The sequence below is a fragment of the Agelaius phoeniceus genome, chromosome 1 (assembly GCF_051311805.1).
Source record: "Agelaius phoeniceus isolate bAgePho1 chromosome 1, bAgePho1.hap1, whole genome shotgun sequence".
Lineage (NCBI taxonomy): Eukaryota > Metazoa > Chordata > Aves > Passeriformes > Icteridae > Agelaius > Agelaius phoeniceus.
In genome coordinates this window covers 112,879,348-112,902,103 of record NC_135265.1, presented here as the reverse complement: position 1 = coordinate 112,902,103, position 22,756 = coordinate 112,879,348, and the positions used below count along the sequence as shown (strand labels likewise).

Sequence of the window (22,756 nt, the reverse complement as noted above, 5' to 3'; positions counted from 1 at the left end):
AAACTATTTTATGAACAGATGCAATATTTAATGAAAGATTCAGAGAGACTTTTTTACAGCCAACAAACTGAAAATTAATTCACCATGTTTAGTGCACTCCTAGTTTTATAACCTCATCCATTATTTTTTATTGTTGTTGTTAGGTAGTGACTTTTTATGATTATGCCACTTGGAAAATATAAATTTTCATTTATAATTGCAGAAGAGCATCAGAACAACATGGTTTAGAATTGCATTTATTCTTGACCTTTTGGAAGGGAAACTGAATTCTTCTATTTTGTACAAGAGTGATAATATCACAGAAAATAATCATATTTCTGAAACTTTTTACTCTTTTTATCTATAGAGAACTAAATTAAGGCTTGGATTTCATAAACAAGTCAAGCTCATGTGGCTAGCCTGTAACATTTTGACAGTTGCATATGCTTCATGTTCTGACACGATCATTCATATTGTGGAAAAGCATAACACACTCAGAGGAAACATATTCTTATCAATATGATGACATTTTCTAAAGTGAACACTTTGTCAGTCATAAAATAACCTTTACTTTTTTCTTTTGTTTGTTTATTTGTTTTCACTTCTTTGGAAGCAATCCTCAAATCACGACTGTTTTTCTGAGTTTGCAAACAATTGTACAATAGTTATCTAAACTTTTCAAGTGAATGTTCATATGTAACAATAAAAATACCCAAACAACATGCAAATATTTCTTTATTAGAACATGCTAAATCCCACAAAAATATAAGACCTAAATTTTTATGCAGGTCAAGAGATAGTGGCTGTCAAACTAAATTAGAAAAGAAGAATCAGAACAGAGACGTCCCAATGTCATAACTGTAGCATTGGTCAAGGATGGATACATAGGGAAAAGCACAAGAACAGCTTGTGCAAGTCACAACTCAGAGACTTCTTTGACCCTAATGTTGACACTTTTTGATCTCTCATTTCTGGAGTTAAAGTAAGGTTTTCTCTTACTTTAGAGAGAAAATATAAATGAGATGTAGCAGTAGTTCATGCCAACATCTATAGCTCAGTGGCTTGATTTGAATTATCTGATAAGTAGACAGTGAAATACCAGAATGAATACCATGATTGTGTGGGCACAACCATATTGATTTTATACAAGAGCATTTTCCATGTAAATCAGACTTAATTGGTTAATAATATATTAAGAGCTTTGAACTGTCTGTTTTCAATCAACAGCATAATTTTCCCTTCTTCCAAACTACACTTAACTAAAACTTTGCATAAGAGGCTTGTTGACTATATTAATGAATTTATTGTTTAAAATTTTAAGCTTTTTTTCATTCTTTAGTTTTTTCGTGGATTTTTGTGGATTTTGGGCATTTTTGGGGTGATTTTTGGGGCTCTCACCATGGTCCAGTTTGTTGGCCTTGACGATCTTGACGGCGTAGTCGGAGATGCTGGAGTACTCGATCTGGGGAGGGACCCAAAATCCACCTCAAAATCCCCCAAATTTACCCCAAAATCCACCCCAAAACCCCTGGGACCACAAAACCCCACAAAATCCACCCCAAAACCCCCCAAAATACCTCCTGGAAGCCCAAAATTCCCCTCAAAATCCCCCAAATTCACCCCAAAACCCACCTCAAAATCCCCCAAATTCACCCCAAAATCCACCCCAAAACCCCTCAGACACCAAAATCAACCTCAAAATACCCCAAAATCCACCCCAAAAACCCCTGGAACCAAAAGGTACAAACCCAAGGTCAATGTAATCATTAGAAATCCATCTGTTTGGAAAGAAGATTATTTAAGTTATGAACAGTTGCATCTACTCCACAATAAGATTATTCTCTATACTTCACAGATTAGTTTTCTGTTCAGAAGAATGCACCTAATTAAAGAAAAAACCTGGTTTTATCAAAAGGAGCCATATTAAAAAAGCAATGGTTCAGTAGATTTCTGTTGGGTTTGCCTCTTTTTAGATTTCCTAGTCCAATGTCTTTCTCAAGCAAATCAAAAACAGAAGTTATATTCACGTTGCTTATCTATATAATTTCTGCTGGTGTACAAAGATTTGTATCACATCAGTATTCTTTTGATCTGTCAAAAACTGGAGGCATAGTGTCCTGGAAAATGCACCATTCCTGCAGTTTACCTCTGCAGTCTTACTCAAGCACATGTTTTGCATGTGTTTCTAGTTAACCAGAAGCTACATAATTTGTAGAATTTTAAACTCAATCTAAAACACCCTTTTTCTATGCAATATTTACTAACATGATTCATAATCACAGTTTTCTTTAACTTATTGCAAGTGATTATACATATGTATGTATATATATGCAAATAAATACATCCATGTTAAGAGAATTAGAGATGGCTGTGATAGCAGTGTTTAAAAGACTGAAAACTTTGGCCCGTTTCAAACTTGGAAACAATACTAAATTGACATTCGTTGGCAATACCCATTGCTAACATTTAGTTCTAATCCATTATTAATTATTTCTACATATACTCAAATAAGCAGATTTCAACAAGCTTATCCTAAATTATCTGTGAGTAAACAATATGAAGGAGCTTATAGTCCTGATGGGTGTGGTTCCTCGATGGCTTCAGTGTCCAAGTTCAAGGTGGCTGGTGTTTGGAGGTCTGTGAAAAGAGATAATAGAACTCTTTTCTCTTTTCTCTCTTTTCTCTCTTTTCTCTTTTCTTTGCTCATGATTGCCATTTTACGTTCTCTGTTCAAAAGAAAAAGGCAAATTCACATAACCCTTTATATAGCTAAACCTACAATCACACCTCCAAAATAATTAAATTATATGTTCACAATTCATACTAGTCCTTATCTATGTGATATAAGAATTTTTTCATTTTTGCCTATTTTTTCTCCCTGAAAAGGACTAGGACTGAAAGATTGTTGAAGGGGATTTAACAGTTGCCATCCATACATGGATCTTATTTCATAGTTGGGACTAATCTTTGGAAACTGTACTCAAAAAAAAAAAAAAAAAGGATTGTTGAGGAGTTGGTAAAATATGAGATGAGCAATTTGTTGCATACAAGCTAAACTAACACACTGGGAAGTTTAAGTTACTTATAAAAAGGAAAAAAAGACCACCCAAAAAAAAGTCAAGCCCCTAAACCTATAAGACTAAAACCAAATCTTCCCAAAAACATTTTGAAGTCAATGAATTGTAAAATAATCTTTTTTCATTTCTTTTTTTTTTTTTGTTTGGTCAGAAGAATGAATTAGCTAAAAATTTATTCTGAATTTTTACTTTATTGATCCTTCAACTTTTCAGGGAATTTATTCTAATTTATTCTGGTTGGATGAAATAAAACTTGAAACCAAGAAGAGAGAATCTGAAAGAAAAATGGAAGTTAAACCAAAATGATCATGATTACCACATAGATGTGAGACCGTTATGGATTTATCACATCATACATAATGAATGTGCATTGTGTTATGTGACTGAATTGTGAGTAGTATGTAAGAATTAGATGCACATATCCATATACATTATGAACTATATATAACTGACGTGCACATAAAAATATAAAAGGAGCTTCATGAAATTTCTGGCTAAGAATTATCCATGTGTGTGGTACTACTGTTTATAATGCATGTGTTACACCAGTTTGTAATGGTCAGCTCCGATTTTCCTCATGGGTAAAAGGAAATGGCTTTTAAATTCAAGCATTCTTGCTACAAAAAATTCCAGATGCCACTAGCTTCTTTGTCAAAATCTGCTTATTTTTCCTTAGAAATAAAATTCAGAGCCAGTTGTAAACCACTCTCACACATCCTGGCATTTTGTTCCCCAGCAGCAGGAAAGCAAGGAGTTAATGGGCGGACCAGCAGCAGCAGAAAACATGTTAAACACTGCCCTTTCCTTATTCCAGCAACTTCCACTACAACAGGAGCAAGTGGGCTTTGTAGATTGCTTCCGCTGTAAAAAAGCATTAGCCTTAATTGTGAAAGTTTTCTTTGGTTAAACTTCGCAGATTTCAAAGTTAAATTTCTGCCTTAATGGAAGGCAGAATCTCAAACTTGTTTTCCAGTCAAATTTCCTGCATAACTTTTTTTAAAAATGTCAGATATTGAACAGGCTTTTCAAAAAAACCAAACAGCCAGAGACTGGATGGCTTCAGTAATAGGAATACAGCCTGGGGAAGGTGTATAAATCTGTAGCCTTGCTGTGCATAAAATTGCTTTGGAAACTCTGCATCTGGAAAGACGGGAGGTTTGATCAGTGCAGTTTGAAGGAATGCCATCAGCTAAACAAGCTAATCTTGCACCTTAATTACCAAGTCATGCTGCTTGTCTCCATGCAGTCTTATCACGAACTTTTTAAATGGATATAAAAGCAGTGGTGAGTTTGCAAATACGACATTAAATGGAATGAAGTTTCCTTTCACCCTCAAGAAAACATAGGGGTGACTCTATGAATCATCCCTATGGGCCCACACAGGCCACCTTCTGCTTCTATGGAATCTTAATACCATAAATGTTCAATCCATATGTTTCCTTCATGATTCATCCCTGAGCAGCTCCATATGTCAGCACTGGTCAGACAAGGCTTTTGAAATGCACAAGCAATGCTGGTGACTAGCAGACAAACACACATCAGTAACACAAGTTATTATTTTCTTTTATTTTCTGTTATTTTCTCTTTATTCTGTTAGACAGCAGAATAACTAGGGAGAGAACTGCTGAAGAGATCATTGGTGACATTAAAATGGACAAGTTAAGGTTTATCTGGATCTATAATATGGGTGTCTTCCTGTGCTCCTGTCGCTGTCGAGGCGGTTACGACATAAAGCAGAGACTACAAGCAGTCTCAGTTGGCAACACTTTATTATTGAACATGTCTGATTTTTATACACTTTCTAATTGTTTATGCTTCTTCTATCTTTACTATTGGCTACAATAAATCAACATAACACTATTGGTGAAAGGTTATAGTGACTTAACTAACTTTCTAAAAATGCTTCATCCAGCTGTAAAGTTCTTCTATCTTTCTTCTCTCGGTCTCCTTAGTTAGAGCTTTGGAGAGAGCTCCTTATCAGTTTCTTCTTACTTCTCAGCTTCTTCTCGCTCCTTTAGCTAACAGGCCCGCTGTTAGCCCCTTCCACATGCTCCTGTTGCAGGGCTGTGTATGAGCTAGTCCCCTTCCTTCTAGGACTCCTTGGCTATGCTCAAGCTGCAGGAATTAGGTTTGCACGCTGCATCCAGCCCAGCTCGCCCACCTGGATGTCTCACTAGGAATAATTCAGGCTGAGAGGGTTCATTAAAATGCATCCTTTGAGTGGATGGTTAACAGACTGAGATCTTAAGGTTTACTGCAGCAGGTAGGCCTCCCAGCAAGATAAACAAGGTCTATGATTCTGGTATTGTTAATCTTGAGTTAAGAGAAGGGTCCAATACATGGACCTTCTCACCACAATGCCTGGAGGAGTATAGCATTCCAGGCATTCAGCTTGGTGAGGCTCTTACAGAGAGTAAGGTGGGAAATCATTATTCTCGGTTTATAAGAAAAGAAATGAACCATGCATGAAGCAGTGTATGAAGCAGTTCACAGTTTCTTTATTAGTCAGAAGTATCTATTTTCATAGAAACATGAATAATTTCTATCCTGCATTTTCTACAAAACCCAATTTTTAAGGCTATATTGTGTCCAAGTGAAACTAAACATTTCTTAAGCTCAGGAAAATAGTACATGTATATACATCTACAGTGCTTTCATAAGGAAATGAAGGCTTAAGGTTGGGATCAAATAAAGTACCCTTATATTTATATATAGGTATGCAGACACAGGCATAGGGCTCACAAAAACATGCACTGACTTAGGAAATACACAGGAGCCTTTTACTGGCATGTGGGATGGTGAACTAAATCTGGATCAAGTACCAGCTACAGACAACTGACTAAAGAAAACGTGGGTCTTGACTCAGGTCTTGCTGTAGCAAAATGAAGATTTTTTTTGCACCTAATAGAGTGAAAACACATAGAGTGTGAGGATTCAGCTGACTCTTGTGAATATTCATTAGCATTCCTATATGGAAGAAATCTGACCTTGGTATATACAGGACTTTTCACACTTGTGCTAAAATTCCCTGAAGAGGAAATCTCACCTACCAGGTCCATGAGTGAGGAAAACAAACATCAAATCACATTCTTATTCTTATTTATAAAACCATCATATAATTTCTGTATTTTACAACAGGTAAAATTTCTGTATTTTACAACTGGTTTTCAGTCCTTATCCTAAACCATATTTATAATAGTTTTTGACTTACAATGAATTCTAATTGAACTACTGCTAAAAAGTATGGATGAAGGTTTACAGCATAGTTTGCACCAACTACATGTATTTCTGCAGTTTAGCAAGTTTTACTTAGAGTTCTCTTTTAATAGAACTAGTTCTTTTCATTCAAATTGATTGCATTAAAGAAGAGAAATATTAGCTCCCTGGTTAAAAGGAACTGTTCACTCATCAAGCACATACATTCTTTTCTTAAAAACTTTATATTGAAGGCTCCTTTCACCTACCTACCCACATTTAAAGTGGAAGAAATTTTTTTGCATGTCACTTAAGATTAGAATAAAAATACTTTATACTTGAATAGACTGACAAATATTTTGCTGATTGACTAATTTTATAGCTAGTGGAATATATTGATTGAATTATTCAAGAGATAAGATGAACTCTTGTTCAATGATTGGAGAATTTATTTTAAGCTGCTGTTCAATCAAGACTTAAAAATAAGAAGGGAAGAACAGAGGCATTTCATAAATTCAGCCTTGCCTGTTACAAAGTTGTTTTGTCATTCTTCTACTACAAAAACCTTTGGAAACCCTTCTTTTGTGTTTTGGAGCATAGGTTATCTTTTACAAGCTACTAGATAAATAAATTAATATAAATGTTGCAATACATAGTTCTGAAGGAAAAATTATGGATGCTGATGAAAAAAATTTATTTTAGATTATCTTACATCTCTTTTTTTTTAAATCAAAAACCACATATCATCTGCAATGAGTTAGGAAGATAATATCTCTGAGACTTGTCCATCTTAGGTGTTATCAGAACAATCAGAATGGCAAATGCAATTGAAAACACTCAAATAGGACAACACAATTTGGCTGCATATTTTGGCTCCTAAATGAAAAATTGTGAAATGTATTGTCAGGTTTTTCATAGTACCACTTGTTATGGAAAAGTTCTGTTTTTATGCTAAAGAATAATTTCAATACAGTTCATTCTATGGCATCTTCCTTGTATGGGATGCAATATCTTCAAATTCCAATTTCCAAGTGAGAAGAGTGTAGAGGGAGAAAAATGAAAGAGAAAATAAACTTATATTAACCACAGGCAGAAACTCAGACAGCCTCTAAGTAACCATCTCTCTATTTGCTTCTCTTTAAGTGATCTGATTCCTTTAAATTCACTATTACTGAATAAATTATTTCCAGAAAAGATTGTGTACTTCTGGGATATTTGAGGACAGAATGTTATTAAACTCACCTTATTTCCTTCAAAGGACAACTCAGGATGAAGCTGTGTTCAAGGGTATGCTGATTATTTATTCATATATATCCAATTCTAGTTAAGACATGTTGGCTTCAGTGAACATGACAGAGAAAGTTAAAAAGTCAAAGTACAAAAGTGAAATTTTGATACAAAGAAGGGTGATAGTAAACATTTATTCTTAAAATGTGTTTTATTTCTAAGCGTTCTACTACTTCTAAATTCTAACTTAAAAAATATTATTTTTATTTGAAAAAGATGGTGTGTTTTGAGCATTAACTAGCAATATACCAGAAGTTCTTTCTTGGTAAGTTTTGAAGTTCTTTCTTGACATTTCATTACAAAATATAAATATCTCCTAAATTATATTGGCTTATAGTGTCACAGGAAATATTACCCAACAGCTGGTTTTATAGAAGGCTATAGACTGTTTTATGCTTAGATTTAGATAATTTGTGCATACTTTGCATTGTCTCATTATGACCTGTGGGATTCTAGGTTTGAGGATCAACCTAGAAGAAATTAAAGAAGCCATCATGGAGTGCTACAAGAAACTCTCGATATAATTAAAATGCATAGCAGAAGGGTAAGGCTGATGTTTCAGAAGAAATTTCAAAATGTCTGAACTTAGTTTGGCAAGTTTTGACATATTAACTGCTGCCATTGTCAACTGAGGTCTCCATCATTTCAAGATAAAAATACAACAGTTACACTGTTTAATGTGCATGGATGAAAAATCAGAAGATAATTTTTTTTCATTCCTCTGAACACTGTAGAGGTGGATTTTCTCAAAGTATAATGGCATAAGAGTAGCTATGATTTCCACTTCAGTGGAACTTTAACACTCCCCTCATTTAGGCAGAGTTTGAACTATTCAAGCATGAAGTTATTTAAGGTCCATCAAAAAGCAGCAACCCAGAAGTCCTCCATGAAACCTCAGCTTAACATATTCAAAACTTTACTTAGCATTTAATGTAAAATAATTTGAAATTTGCAAAAATCCAAAGAAAAACTCCCAACCAACAAAAAGCCCACTGATGTTACAGTGTGAAGACTTTATATAAAGGAAAACATCCTTAAGCACTAATCAGAAATTCGACTTGCCAGTTGCGTGCCTGTAAAACATCAAGAATTCAGGAGGAGAACTGCAGTCACTCTACAAGACAGGAGAAGCTATGGAAATAGCTGGAAATAGCTTATTTGACCACTAAATATCTACAAGGATATATGCTTGTCAACATATGTTGTTTCATATACAGGGTCAATTGGGCAACAAATAAAAAGAAAAATTAATTCAGATTTCAAATAGGAAATGATGAGCAGACACAGAAGTATTGAGCCTGTGTTGTTCTGTCACTTGGCGTGACAGAGCCTCGTAACGCTTTGTTGAGACACTGAGATTCCTTCCAGGAGGTCCTGTACTTGGATTCATCATGTTCTCTTAGACAAGGGAGTCTGAGCAGAGTGCAGGCACTATCACAGCACTGGCTATTAGAATTGTCTCCTGCTCCAGTGCAGTGAACTGAAATCGTACAATTACTCAGCTTTACTGAGTAGCCTGTGGTCCTCCTTGGGATCTTGAGAGAGCACAGGCTTTCACTTGTCTGCTTCATCACTTTGCAATGAAGAAAATAGCTCTGGGTACATAGGCTCTGCAACGTATTTGTTAATATAATATCACTCCTTAGGTGAAACATAAAACCTGACCAGTTAGAACAGTAGGGAAACAAACTTTCTTCTTTAGCTCATATTGAGGGTTTGGCTCCATCCATTTTGGGATGCAAACTTTCTCTAAGCTTGTGAAGTATCTTTCTTTATCATGAGCAAAGAGAGCATTGCTCAATTCTTACAGTAAAACCCTCCTAACAAATAACATTATTTGTAGTCAGGCCCAGATCAGTTTACTCGGGCACTCAGAGACTCCTGTAAATGGTTTCCTTCCTGATAAGCCTCCTTTTGTCCTCAATGCCTGTATGTGAATAAAAGCCCATTTTCTTTTAATGACACACCAAGACACTTCCTGAGATAACTCTTACCCTGAGAAATAATGTATCAAACTGGATTAAGGAGCAAATATTTTTAAGGGAGATCAAAGTTAAAACAGAGAGATCAGGCATCCATAGTATCCCACTGAGGATTCAAAAACTGTAGGGACAAAATCACTGCAGTCCATAATAGATGCAGTGACTTAGGAAGAGTCTTTCACTTAGGATTATTTATAATGAAAAAAAGACTGAATCTGAGGTTAAGCACAGCCATTTTTTAAAGTGCATGGAGATATTTTAATAAAAGTGGTGGCAAAATAGAGGATGCAGAGCCAAGTGAAGGAGGAATAAAGTAGAACAGGTCTTTGAAACAACAGATAATACTAGGGTTTGTCAGGTGTGAGGGGTCCAAATCTTCTCCATTCAAATGCATCTAATGCTCAGCATTGCCTTAGATAAATCTGATAAAATTTGGCTAAAATTAGACCTTATTTGTGTAGTCTATCTATTATTTTTCAACAAAATGAGAAGCTTAAAAAATTACAGAAGCAGTAAATTTTCAAATAAATTTTCAAACCATAGTGGTTGCAATAAAAGGTATTTTTTTCATGTGTGTGATAAAACTGCTGCACTTATGTCCTAATTTTTATTTTTTCCTTTGCTACTGTCAATAAAGGAATGAATAACAGAACAGGGAAGCAAAATAAAAAAAAAAACAACAACATTTCTCACTCGAAAGGCTAGTGATAAAAATGCAAGAATTAGACAATTTAGTTTAAAGTCATTAACAATTGCTTTCCACATAAATGCATGTTTGAAGTTAAATTACTTTTCATATTTAACCACACACTTTTCTTTTTGTTTTTAATTTTCAATGCCTCAGTAGGTTAGTCTGGCTGTACTGCTATGTTCTCTGGGAACTTGAAGATTCATGTGGAAATGGGAAGGTTCATGTGCAAACATGAAGATTTCCATAACCTTATGATTCAAAACTATGGAAATGTTCTTTTTGAAACTCAGAATAACTAATACAGTTAATGAAAATACTTTATTTAGTTTTTATTTTCTGAGAAAGCTTATAATTGAAATATACAGTTTTCTGCATTGGAGTCTTTATCATTTTGATCACCTGTGTCTAAGCAAGCATCAAACAGTTATGCCATAAAATCCATCAAAGAAAATGCAACTTAAGTAGCAGAAAATAGGGATCTAGTTCAAACTGAATCAAACAAAATTAATTTAGCTTTGGAAAATAAAAACTTGTCTACTGAGGAACAGATCTCATAACTGGCAGAATTAAGACTGAACTATAAAAATAGCACATGTACAGCATGTAGATGATTTGACACAAACTGTCAATGAAATTTTGCTACTAAAAGTGATAACAAGACCTGTGGCTGTCTAAAGAAGGGGATAGTGGTTATTTCTACGTGATGTAAGTGAGACATAACAGAATAATATAGCTCCGTAGTCCACATTCTGTAAAAAGAATATGGAAAACCTGGAGAGAATACAGAAGAGAATGACAAATATTACTTGTGGGGTAGAAAATGTATTTCTGCAGATGACATCTACAGCTCACCCCACTTAGGTTATCAAAAAATATAGTAAGAGGTGTGTTGCCTGCAACATATTCATAGTTCAGAGATCAGGCACTAAAAGTATCAGGTATTGCTCAGTCTAATAGAAAAAAGGCATTACAAGAATGAGTATTTAGAAGCTGATGGCCAATTCAAATGGCAAATGTCACACAAATTGCTAAAAAGTTACTTGGCCAGCTATCAGATACCACTCTGATACCAGAGTTCTGCATTTTACTAACCTTTATGTCTTCAAGGCGAAACAGGACACCTTCATGGAATAATTGTCTCAGTCAAACATAAGTTGTTTGCCTTGGTACAGCAAAACCAGCACAAATGGAAACACAAATAAAATTTCTGGTTTTAAATTCCTAAATATCTTTGGGATACCCCCTAAGAGTCCTGGGAATTAATTCTCTGAGTTTCTCTATAAGTAACAATTTTAGTCTTATGATCTGCGGCTCCAAGTCTTCTTATAAATCTTCTGCAGATTCTACTACTTTTAATTATACTCTGGAGCTTGTAGGAGTTTAGAAAATATTTTTAATATTCTATTGCATTGATATAGAACTGAATGAAAAGCAGTTTGTGTTCTACTGAACATATGGACACTCTCAAACAGCTTAAAAACCCCAAACCTAGAAATCAAAAGACTCTGTGAAAACCACTTCAAATAGGATGCACATCAATTCAGTGACTTTGAAATTGTCTTTGCATAATTATTATTCCAAAGTAATTCTGTTCTGAAACAGCAGACTATTCTTTTTAGATAACAAAAAAATAGTTTTTTGTCAGAACTAGTTTTACTAGTGTGAAAATAAATCATGGACAAGATGCAACATAGATTAGCACCAGTAACATGCATTTAGTTTTAAATCTAGTCTTTTAATGTCATAGCCCCCCCTAAAAAAAGATAGTGACCTTTTCTTTCTGAAATTTGGATGAGTTCAGCATGTTACCATAGGATTTCAATCTTAATGGAAATATTATATTTGACATATTTTTTTTTCTGTTTCTCTGTTTTGTTGTTTTTGCAAAAGTGTTAACAACAGACATCCATGTCCCTGATCAAATTGAAGGAAATTGTTTGGGTTAATCCCAGTGACCTTAAAATTAATTTAATTTTGGTTTTATTTCAAGCACAATAAAACCAGAAAAAATACTTGATTCTTCAGATATTATATTTTCCCCTCATTAAAAGCACTCTCACCCACTGCTGCTGTGAAAGCACATATCAGGAAGTGTTAAAAGTGATTGAAAATGTAATCCCTAGAGCATTAGCCTGATGCAGTTATTTCTATTGCTCAAATAAGTTCATGACCACCTTAAATCTTCATTTCCAGATATTATCTGTCATGTTCTACTTGCAAACAGAAAAGCCTTTTGGGAGAGAGCTACTGTGAAGGTTTGGAAACCTGACAAACTTAATGAATTTAATATATATTTTAAAATAATATTTTTAATCAAACTATAATCAGTAATAGTCTAACCTAGTGCAAACAAAAGTGCCCAATACTGCATTGAGAGCCAGGTGCATAATGTTTTAAAGTAAAATTATGCTTATGAAATTAAGATAATTCAAGTTTTCCGAATAGTTTCATTGAATTTTAGGATCAACTTATCCACATGAACATTGTCCACAACCACACAATATGGAAATATAGGAACACATAATAAATGCTAGGCTAGCACAATCTATCTCTATCACTTATAACGTTAGTGATTGCTTCCACTTATATCACATCAATAAAATCTCTTGAGAACCATGAGAACCTGATAATTGTCTCCATACAAAATACAAAAACTCCAGCTAAGCAGAAAAAAATCTCCTCTCATGGTTCAAGGAAATCTGTCAAATTATATCCTTGACTGCTCATATCAGCTCATGGTTCTTAAAAATTTGGTATTTGAGGAACATATGATCACCTAAATAAAATTCAGCACCCATTTTGTTAAAGGGGGAAAAGTCAACAGGGAAATATATAAGTAGCCTGATATAATTTTAGTAGTTGGACTTTAAATTTATTTAGCTAATAAATAAAGTGGAGTCACACAGGATCTTTGCTGCTTCAGGACTTTTCAATGCTTCCATAACTGGAAAAAGTGAAGAAAAAGCCATGAGAAGACAAAATTTGTTGGTGATAGTTAGTTATTCAAGGTAACAAAAACAAGGGCAATCGAACTGCAGAAGAAATAAAGTGATAATGAAATGGCCGATGAAATCAGTGTTGGTAAATGCACAGTGATGCACATGAGGAGAAACAATCTCAATTTTACATATAAGGTGAACAGCTCTAAGATTATTTTTGCCACACAGGAATGAAATCTTTAGAATTGACCTGTAATAAACAGTTCAGTGAAAATGTCAGTTCAATACTCAGGAGTAAAAAAGAAAATAGACATTTAAAAAAGGATAAGAAAAACAATAAAGTAAATATTATGATGTTGTATGATACTGTATAAAACTATCCTGGGTGCTCTTTGCAATTTCTACTTCCCCCACAAGCACCTGAAAAAGGAAGCAGGAAAAAGTTAGAGAGATAATCACAGACAGTTATAAATGTTATTCAAATTGCAGAAAGAAACAGCCAGTAAGGGGTAAAATACTTCCCTGTAAAGTCATATGTTACACTGAGAAATAGAAAAGGAAAGACTAGTCCAATAAAGCCAAGGGAGGTCAAAGTAATTTAGCTAAAAAATGAATCACCAAACAAAATAAAAATTCTTCATAGCTAATCTGTAGAATTCTGACACGAGGGGATGTTCATAATAAAACCTTTACAGGAGTCTAAAAAAAAAAGTGGGAGAAGTTTATAGAAAACAAATCTATTATGGACTAGTAATCAAAGGTAGAATCTCTTGTGCAGGCAGTCCTTTAAATACTGTTCTGCTGAGGACTGGGAGACTAATAGAGCCCATAAGAGCATTTCATGTGCTGCTGCTGGGACCTGAAGCAATGATGTAGTTGAAAAACTGAAAAAAGAAAAGGAATAAAACATGTTTCAGATTCAAATGTCTTTGGCATAATAAAAGATAATTTTTTTCTGTCTGTTCTTCATTGACCCATATAGGCAGCTGAGCCCTGCACAGCCACTTGTTTACTCCCACTGCAGTGGGATGGAGGAGGGGAATGGGGGTTGCGGTCAGTTCATCACACCTTGTCTCTGCCACTCCTTCCTCCTCAGGAGAGGACATCTCACACTCTTCCCCTGCTCCAGCATGGGGTCCCTCCCGTTGGAGGCAGTCCTCCATGAGCTTCTCCAATGAGTCCTTTCCACTGGCTGTGGTCCTTCACAAAGTGCTCCAGTGTGGGTCGCTTCCACAGCAGGCAATCCTTCAGGAGCAGGCTGCTCCAGGGTGGGTCACTCACTTGTGGGGTCACAAGGCCTGGAGCAAACCTGCTTCAGTGTGAGCTCTCTCCATGGGCCCACAGGTGCTGCCAGGAGCCTGCTCCAGCACAGGCTTCCCATGGGGTCACAGACTCCCTCAGGCATCCAGGCTCTGATGTGGAGTTGTCCTGGGGCTGCAAGTGGATCTCTGCTCCAGTGTGGGCTCCTCCATGGGCTGTTGGGACACAGCTTCATCACCGTGGCCTGCACCATGAGGTGCAGGAGAATCTCAGCTCCAGAGCCTGGAGCACCTCCTTTCCCTCCTTCTTCACTGTCCCTGGTGTCTTCAGGCCTGTTTCTCTCCCATATTCTCATTCCTGCTTCAAGCTGCAGTTGCAGGGGGTTCACTGTCCCATTTTTAACTCTGTTACCCCAGAGGCACCACCACCGCTGCTGATGGGCTTGGCCTTGGCCAGCGGTGAGTCCCTCCTTGAGCCGGCTGGCATTGGCTCTGTCAGACACGGGGAAAGCTGCAGGCAGCTTCTCACAGCAGCTCCCCCTGTAGCGTCCCTCTCCCAAAACATGACCATGGAAACGCACTAGACCATACAACTAATCCCTACAGGAATGAACTTTGGGGCACTATGCTGTGTACTTATCACCTGCCCAACCTACATCATCACAAGGATAATAGCCCATCCCTGTAGTGAAATTTGTTCCCTTGATATTTCTCTATGCATGTATATTTGCTGTTCTTTAGAGTTCAAAGTCTTGGGATTTTCAATTTTCCCTGAATTTGACAAGAAACTTGATTCAATAGCATAGCAAATGATGCCTTAAGTCTTCTAGTTCTAGGTCACAAATTCTTCATCCTATGACTTGAAGCACTTGATTTGCATCGGTTTGCATCAGTTTGCATCAGTTCCCTCCTCCCAGGTGCTTCATACATTAAAAATGACTGAAAGTTTAACTTCTTTCTGTCATGTATGATGTTGGATTAGATATTGCCTTTGCCACTGTAGGTTCGTGTCAGATCAGATACCATTTGCTCTCTCATCCCTGACACGAAGCCTTCATGAGCTCCAGTCCAATTCTCTTGTTGATTTGACATTTGTTTGAATGTGGGTCTCTTTGGGAGCTTTGGTAGTGTGTGTGCAACACATCAGCAATGAGTGAAGCTGTGGCCCTATGGAGGTGTCCCGGCTGCATCCCATTTTCTGAGAAGTTTAAAGTGAATTAGGTACGTAGCTCAAATTAAATTTCAGTTGGTTTTGTTTCTTTTGACTCTGAAAAAACCCCAATATTGTTTTCTCCTCTTTTAAGTGTTTAAATCATCAGCACAAGTATATAAATATTACCTGTTAATCATAGATCAAATAAAACTTCAATATCCAAAGCAAAACTTCTGAACAGTTGGGGAGTGCAAGTTGCTGGTGCAGATAAGTGAGAAGCTATTAAAAAAATAAATACATATAAACTATAGTAATTTGCTGGACATTTTGCTATCAGAAACCTTCATTTACTAGTTATTAAATATATATGCCAGAGTATTATTTGATTTTTTTTTTTAGTCAGGCACACAGGTCTATAATGCACAAAATCAGAATCTTGAAGACTGCTGAAGATGACATTGATATGTTGTTTTAGTGATATTGCATTTAACAAATTTGTAACAAAGTTAGCGTCCCCACCCAGAGTGCCTTTGCTGAATGCCTATTTGTAGTGTTTGCATTGCTCAATTTTCATGCTGGAGAATAAAGATGGTATGTTATGTTCAGTATCAATCAATCTTATTTATTCATCTTTATTTGCTGTGTTATCTAATAGAAGCTTGAAGGCAGCAAGAAAATCAAAGCTAGATAGGATAAGCATAGGATTTCATATAGTAGAGAAAATATATGAAGACCATCAAAATAGATGAGAGAAAAAGCAAACCCTGTGTTGGTGGCACTGAAGCCCAAAGAAAGATTAATGGGTAAATAAAAGCATGCAACTAGAATTTTATCTTGGGTGTATTTTAAGAGTGGTATTCAGAAAGCTTTGCCTGCAGATAGTACTTCTGGTTTTCTATTGTAAAAATTCAGAAGAATTTTCCTCAAGGAAGATGCCTAAACCAGACCAGAAATGCTTAACTATTGCAGGGAGACCTAAGTGCCTATATCTATTAATCCTGACTGCTTTTCCTGACAGGTCTTTAGTCACCCTTGTGATTATTTCCCCATGTGTCAGCTTTACCTAACCACCCTTCAGCCTACAGGGACATAGCCAAAGTCCTCCTGCAGACAAAGGAAGAAGCTGTCAAGCCATGGCAGCTTCCCAAGGACACTGGGAGCTGCTGATGCTCTGCCTCATCATCATTCCTACTCTCTCCACAGAGATGGAAAGATGCCTCTGCCTCTTGGATGTTTATGGTTGTGTCTTTGCAGAAATACCATCTTTCCACACTGTTGGAGAATAAATGAATGAATTTCTAAGAAACTGCCGAAACCTGAGCAGCTGCCACTCCACCTCTCCTCACCCAGAGATCACCTGAGCAGAATATCTAATGATACCTAGCCAGAATATAAGGCTTAAATAAGTTAGGTGTTAGTTAAGATTCCAAAGAATAGTTGTCCAGTTACTAATTCTTCATCTACATTAAAATTTTCAATGGCCTTAAAAGCCTTAGCCAGAAGGAAAAATTAAAATTATGTACTAATCCAGGCATTTCTTAACAAAATAAAGTGATTAAATTAAGGTATTTTCTTCAACTTGATGATGGAACAAAGCCTATGGCTAGAGGAGCCAGCCGAAGGGCAAAAAAGGACTTCCACATGAGAAGTCCTTTTTTTGAGACACGTTCTTGTCATTTTTACATTGCTTTAGCTCATATTGCAGCATAGAAAAAGTTTCAGGATTTAGCAAGAACAGGAATAAGGCAGCCTCAATTGTTGAGTTTGTCAGCTTGATAGTGGAGCCCTGGAAAATGTTAAAAATAGTCTTTGAACATATTAGGCTTTGTGTTTTCTCAGATCACTGCACCTGCGTAAGCAGTATGATAAATGACATAATTGTTAGATGTGATGATTATTTAGTAGTTAAATGTAATTATTATATAACCATAAGAAGAATCGTGAGAAACTATGTTGGAAATTTAAAGGGGGCTATGTTTAGCTGAAATCTGTGTATTCAATAGAACAATATAAGTTTGATAATTATCATGAAAGTTATATAACGATAGAGTATAGAACACATTCACCTCGAATGTATGGTCGGAATCAGATTTGGGTGGAAACTACCCCGATTCCCAGAGCTCTTAAATAAAAAGCACCGCATATAATCGCTTATGTGATTATGTGTTTGTGAACGCTAACAAGCTGAGCTTGTTGGCAAACACAAACCAATGCTGATTTATCCCTGTGTGCTAACAGATACAAGGAAGCTCTCAGTAACCTTTTCAGTCATCCTTGGCAGTTGTTCTGTCCACATCTTGGAGCAGACTAGGGCTGTATTTCTAATTTAGAACATAAGTAAAAATATGTCTACCTTGAAAAAAATCACAAGTTTAAATATATAATTTTTCAGAATAAAAATGGAAGATATTTCATTTGCTTAATTCTTAATACCAACACTAGCTACAGAAATTTCATTTTCATAAACCCACATTTATAATTGTATAATTCTTGTAAATAATATCAAATGAACTTTATGACAAACAAACCCCTGAAGACACCAGAAAGGGAGGGGGAAAACTAAGGAGGAGGAAAAAACCATACAGAGGCATTTATCAGAGGAGTGAGGTGTGAAACACCCAAGCCAAAGTGAGGAAGGATTAAAATGAAGGTGTCTCTGGGCAAGTTGCCTGAAAATGCAACTGTTTATGGATAGCTGGATACCTAACAAAAGAGTGAGAAGTCCCTTGATTAATAAAGGTTTCCTGATGACAAAACCAGATTAAGAGAGAGACTTTCAAACACTGTTAGAAGGAACTAGATGCTGAACCTTTAGAGGCATTCAGACTTCTTTGAAAATCCAAATCATGGTGTGAACTGAGAGACTTGAAAGGAGAGTTAGCAATGAAATATGTAGCAATTAAAACAAAAAGTAACTTTCAAAATTTTGAATGTTCCCTTGACACCAAAAGCAAGCTGTAGGTAGACTAAAACCACTTATTACCATAATCAAGTCTTGCCAGTATTGTCAGAAACTAAAAGAAAGTAAGTAACACACACATCCCTCACCAAGGAATAGTGTGACTGGAGGTGATCTTTCAGTGCTTTGAGATAATGACTGATAATTCCATTTGGCCAAAAAAAAAGAATAAATGCAGAAAACAGACTTCAACGGGAACAGTCTTCCTGTTTTAAGGCTTTTCAATGGCTTAACAAGATAAAAGAGTGAAATAACAGTTGCATAAACCCTTAGTATAATTTTGCAAATTGACAATAGTTTCATTAGATGTGTGTGCAATACCGAAGCCTTTATCAGCCATGAAGAAAAGCTGAGAAAGAAAGGTTTCTTAGATTTATAGATGAGGAAAAAAAAAATCATTGAATTTGGCACAATGTATGATATGGAATTGTAAAGGTTATTGAATCCACTTTGATAAAGAATAACATTAATCTTCAGTATAATGCCTTTGAAGCTAACTGAGACATTGTTTCTAACATGGGGACACTTACATTATATAAAAATATTGTTAGGTTAAATACTCCAAGGGCACCCTGTACTAAATCTTACCATTTGATTTTGTCTCAGAGAGTAACATTATTTTTTAAAATAAATTGCATGGATTTCAAGTCACAGGGAATGCCATTATTTTCTACTATGTTCCATGGATTTCAAATTCTTCAGAATTTGCTATGTTCTTTCCATTTGAAAACCTGAAAAAAGAATGCAAACAAGTGTTACCTTGAAGAATTTTACTTTTAAACGCAAATGAACAAGCAAACAAAGAACAGTTAATAGAATAAGGAAGGTCTCTAAAAAACATAATCAAGTTAAACCAAACCAAATTCAACCCAAACCCAACTTTCAATTTTCCATTAATGTCTCATAGTGTGGTTATAATCACTGCAAATGCAATGTATGAACATGGTTAAATCTTTAAAAAACAGCACTTCCCTCGTCTGGAAAGTTTAGTATTGCCATGGCAGAACAGTTGCTGAAGGTGTCTGATAATTTCAATCTCCATACACAATCACAGGCTAGCTCTTAATACTTTAGAACACAATTACCATTTTAAAAAATCAAGGTCTTAATTAGTTCTTCAGGAAGATGTTAAAATGTGGTCCTTTGATATGTAAACACAGAAGGAACGTTCAATCTTCCTAGCAGATACTATCATTAATAACAGGGTCCAGATAGAAAAAACTATAATCTTTTTTAAAAGCAAGTTGCAGAAATTTTACATCTCTCAGATGCTGAGTTTTTTTTGTAAATGACAGTAAAGAATTTACAAAAATGGTCGTTAACCAGTGGGGCTTTTTTGTGGTTTGTGTTTTTTTAATTTTTTTAATCCAGAGAGAGAGAAAAAGGGATAACCTGTAAATGTTAAAAGAGAGCATTGCCACTCTCTCAGGGGTCTATATTGGGAAATACAAGAAAAACCCAAAACAAACAAAAAAGCTTTCCTATTTGATAATATCTGTGCTGTCTTTACCACCATCTGTGTAACTGAAATGTTTTGTGGTACTGTCAAGAATATCTCCCAACAGTGAGCTGGGACTCTTCACCTCCCTGAGAGACACTCTGATTCCACTCCTTGGCTCTGCCACCTTGCAAGGGATATTAATTTCAGCTTTAGTTAATGCTTATATATGAGGACCAGAACATGGTATCCTTCAGTAAAGTTCTTTTGTTGTGATGTCGTATTTGTGTGCTTAACAGCACCAGAAAGGGCATCATGTAAATCATACAGCTCTTGAGTTTACAGTTTTCTTGATTGCAATTTCACAGCTTGAGATTTTTAGGTCACCTGGAGTTAAAGTTTCTTTCAAAGTAACACTGCAGAAATGGTGGGCAAAGCAAAATTCTCTCAACTAAACTTCTTCTGTCTCCTTTTTGCCACAAGTGGAGAGCATTCAGTACCTGAGATCTTCCTTTTATGTCAACGTCAGGGCAGAGGAAAAGGTGCTGCCAGCAGAAGCCTTCCAAATGTTTCATGTGAATACTAAGAACCATGCAATCTAACTAAATCCCTTCTTAAAACCACACTGTTATGCAAATTTATTTTATTTCAGAATCCTCTTGAGTCCTTCAAAAAATCCTACAATTTCTTTACACTTTTTTTTATTAAAACATATTGGCAAGAAGTTAGGTTCCTGAACATTTCTTGACAGCCAGTTTTTAAAGAGCTGAGAAATTTAATGGTTTTGTCTCCTCCACAAGCACTGAAATTATGTCAATAAGTAGAAGGGAAGTGAAGACAGCAGAAGTTGATGCTGATGGGTTTATTTAGTGTCCTTTGCCTAAAGATACTTCATCCAACAGGCACAAATAGGAGCCATTCACCTGGTTTGAACAAAAGGTTTTTGAGGAGCAATTCTAGGTGTTCATTCATAGCACTGATTACTCCTCTCATAAAAACTCAGATCAGAGAGAGATTTAAAATAGCATTTGAGGTGCATTTTTATTAAATTTTATTAAGCTTTTTTTTTTCCACACCAGTTACTCATAATCTATCAAAAGACAATGTTGCAACTTCTGCCACATGATAACTGACTCCAGCCATGAGCAATTAGAACCCCATTCTCATTTACCAAAAACACTAAAATCCTGAGAATTTTCAGCATCACTTTTCCCCACATGGTGTAAGAATGCTTGAGAATCCTAGCTATATCAAATACTTTTTGTACATATTTTGGTCCTGTGCAGTTCCTGCCATAAGCTTAGGCTTTTTTCCTGTAATTACAGCTTCAGATCAAAGAGAAACTGGCAAGTGTCAATCTTACTATCAGTATAGCATCTGCTCTTTAGATTTGTGCAACAGTGTAGATATACAGGAAAAGTTATTTAAATCCTTTTGCCACTAGAGCAGTCTCCTTTAGAATGATGGTCAGAAATCATCTTTGAAACTGATTTTTGTTAAACAAATTGTGATGTTGATAGCATTAACACTGTGCAGTGAACTGAGCAAATTTTAATCTTTTTCAGGTAATGATTCTTAGTTTGCCATAGGTTTTTCACAGGAAAGCCTTAAACATATGAGGTGGGTGCCATGAAAGTTCATGATCTTTGGTCACACAGTAAAAAATAAGACCTTGAAACTTTTAGTTGTGGCAGGATGTAGAAGACATTCCCCTATAATGCTGACAGTTTTTATCAGTTTAAATGCCACATTAGTGTATTTTATGTGTGTTGCCTTGAATATACTGCCAGATTTCATAGATCTATTATCTGTTTTCAAGGCATGCCAACATCAGGTTAATCATTTAGCCATCTTACACTATCAGTCACAAGTTAGTGACAACCAGAGTTCTAATGTGCACATCTGCAGAAGTTCATTCTATCTATCTATCTATCCATTCTATCAAGTAAGCCATACAATAATGGCTGGAAAGTAGAAGTACTTTCTAAGTACTTTCTACTGGAGTCTGAGCTTTAAATCAACTGACAGTGACCTTGCTGTAAGAGCTCTATTGTTGACATGCATATGTATTTGAAGAACACCCTGTCCTCTTTCTTGCGCTGAGGGTTTGGAACATTTACAACTTTTTAAAAATTAAATATTTGAAGCCTGTGCAGATTAAAATCATATAAGCATATAAGCAATAAAAAGTACTCCATTTCAGAAAAAGAAATCAATAAAATGAGACAAATTAATTACAGAATTTCAGATGCAAATGCTTGAAATTATCATGAATTTATGTCAAGGTTTAGCCGCTCACTCCTCCACCACCAGTGGGATGGCGAAGAGAATCAGAAGTGTAAAAGTGAGAAAACCCCAAGGGCAGGCATGTGTTCAGACATTTCCAGGAAAGGAGTGCTCCATCACATGTAAAGGTGACTTGGAAAGACAAATGAGATCACTCTCAGTGTTGCCTCCCTCCTCTTTTCTTCTCCCAGCTCTATATATTGAGCATGATGCCAAATGCTGTGGGGTATCCCTGTGGTCACCTGGGTCAGCTCTTCCACCTGTGTCCCCTCCCAACTCCTTGTGCATTCCCAGCCCACTCACTGGTGGAATGGTTTGAGGAGAAGAAAAGGCCTTGGCTCTTGGCAAGCCCTGCTCATCAATGACAAGAACGTCCCCGTGTTATCAACAATATTTCCAGCACAAACCCAAAGGACAGACCCACACCAGCTACTGTGAAGAAAATTAACTCTAACCCAGCCCAAACCAACACAATGCACCATGTTAGGCTCTGTTTGACTGATTGTTAACA

General features: G+C 36.0%; 1 long non-coding RNA gene across 3 annotated transcripts; it reads right to left on the bottom strand.

The window, feature by feature from the left end:
- Positions 1-220: 220 nt before the first annotated feature.
- On the bottom strand, positions 221-19,248 carry LOC143695158 (uncharacterized). 3 transcript variants are annotated; one of them, XR_013184122.1, is made up of 3 exons: positions 3,246-10,054; positions 1,728-2,705; positions 221-1,441 (listed from the first exon to the last, which is right to left on the bottom strand). It is a non-coding gene; the product is annotated as an uncharacterized LOC143695158 (long non-coding RNA). The 3 variants fall into 3 exon arrangements; XR_013184125.1 differs by lacking the exon at positions 221-1,441 and adding an exon at positions 19,110-19,248 and having other exon boundaries at positions 1,665-2,705; positions 3,246-3,330; XR_013184123.1 differs by lacking the exon at positions 221-1,441 and having other exon boundaries at positions 1,665-2,705; positions 3,246-3,330; positions 7,494-10,054.
- Between the last annotated feature and the right edge of the window lie 3,508 nt (positions 19,249-22,756).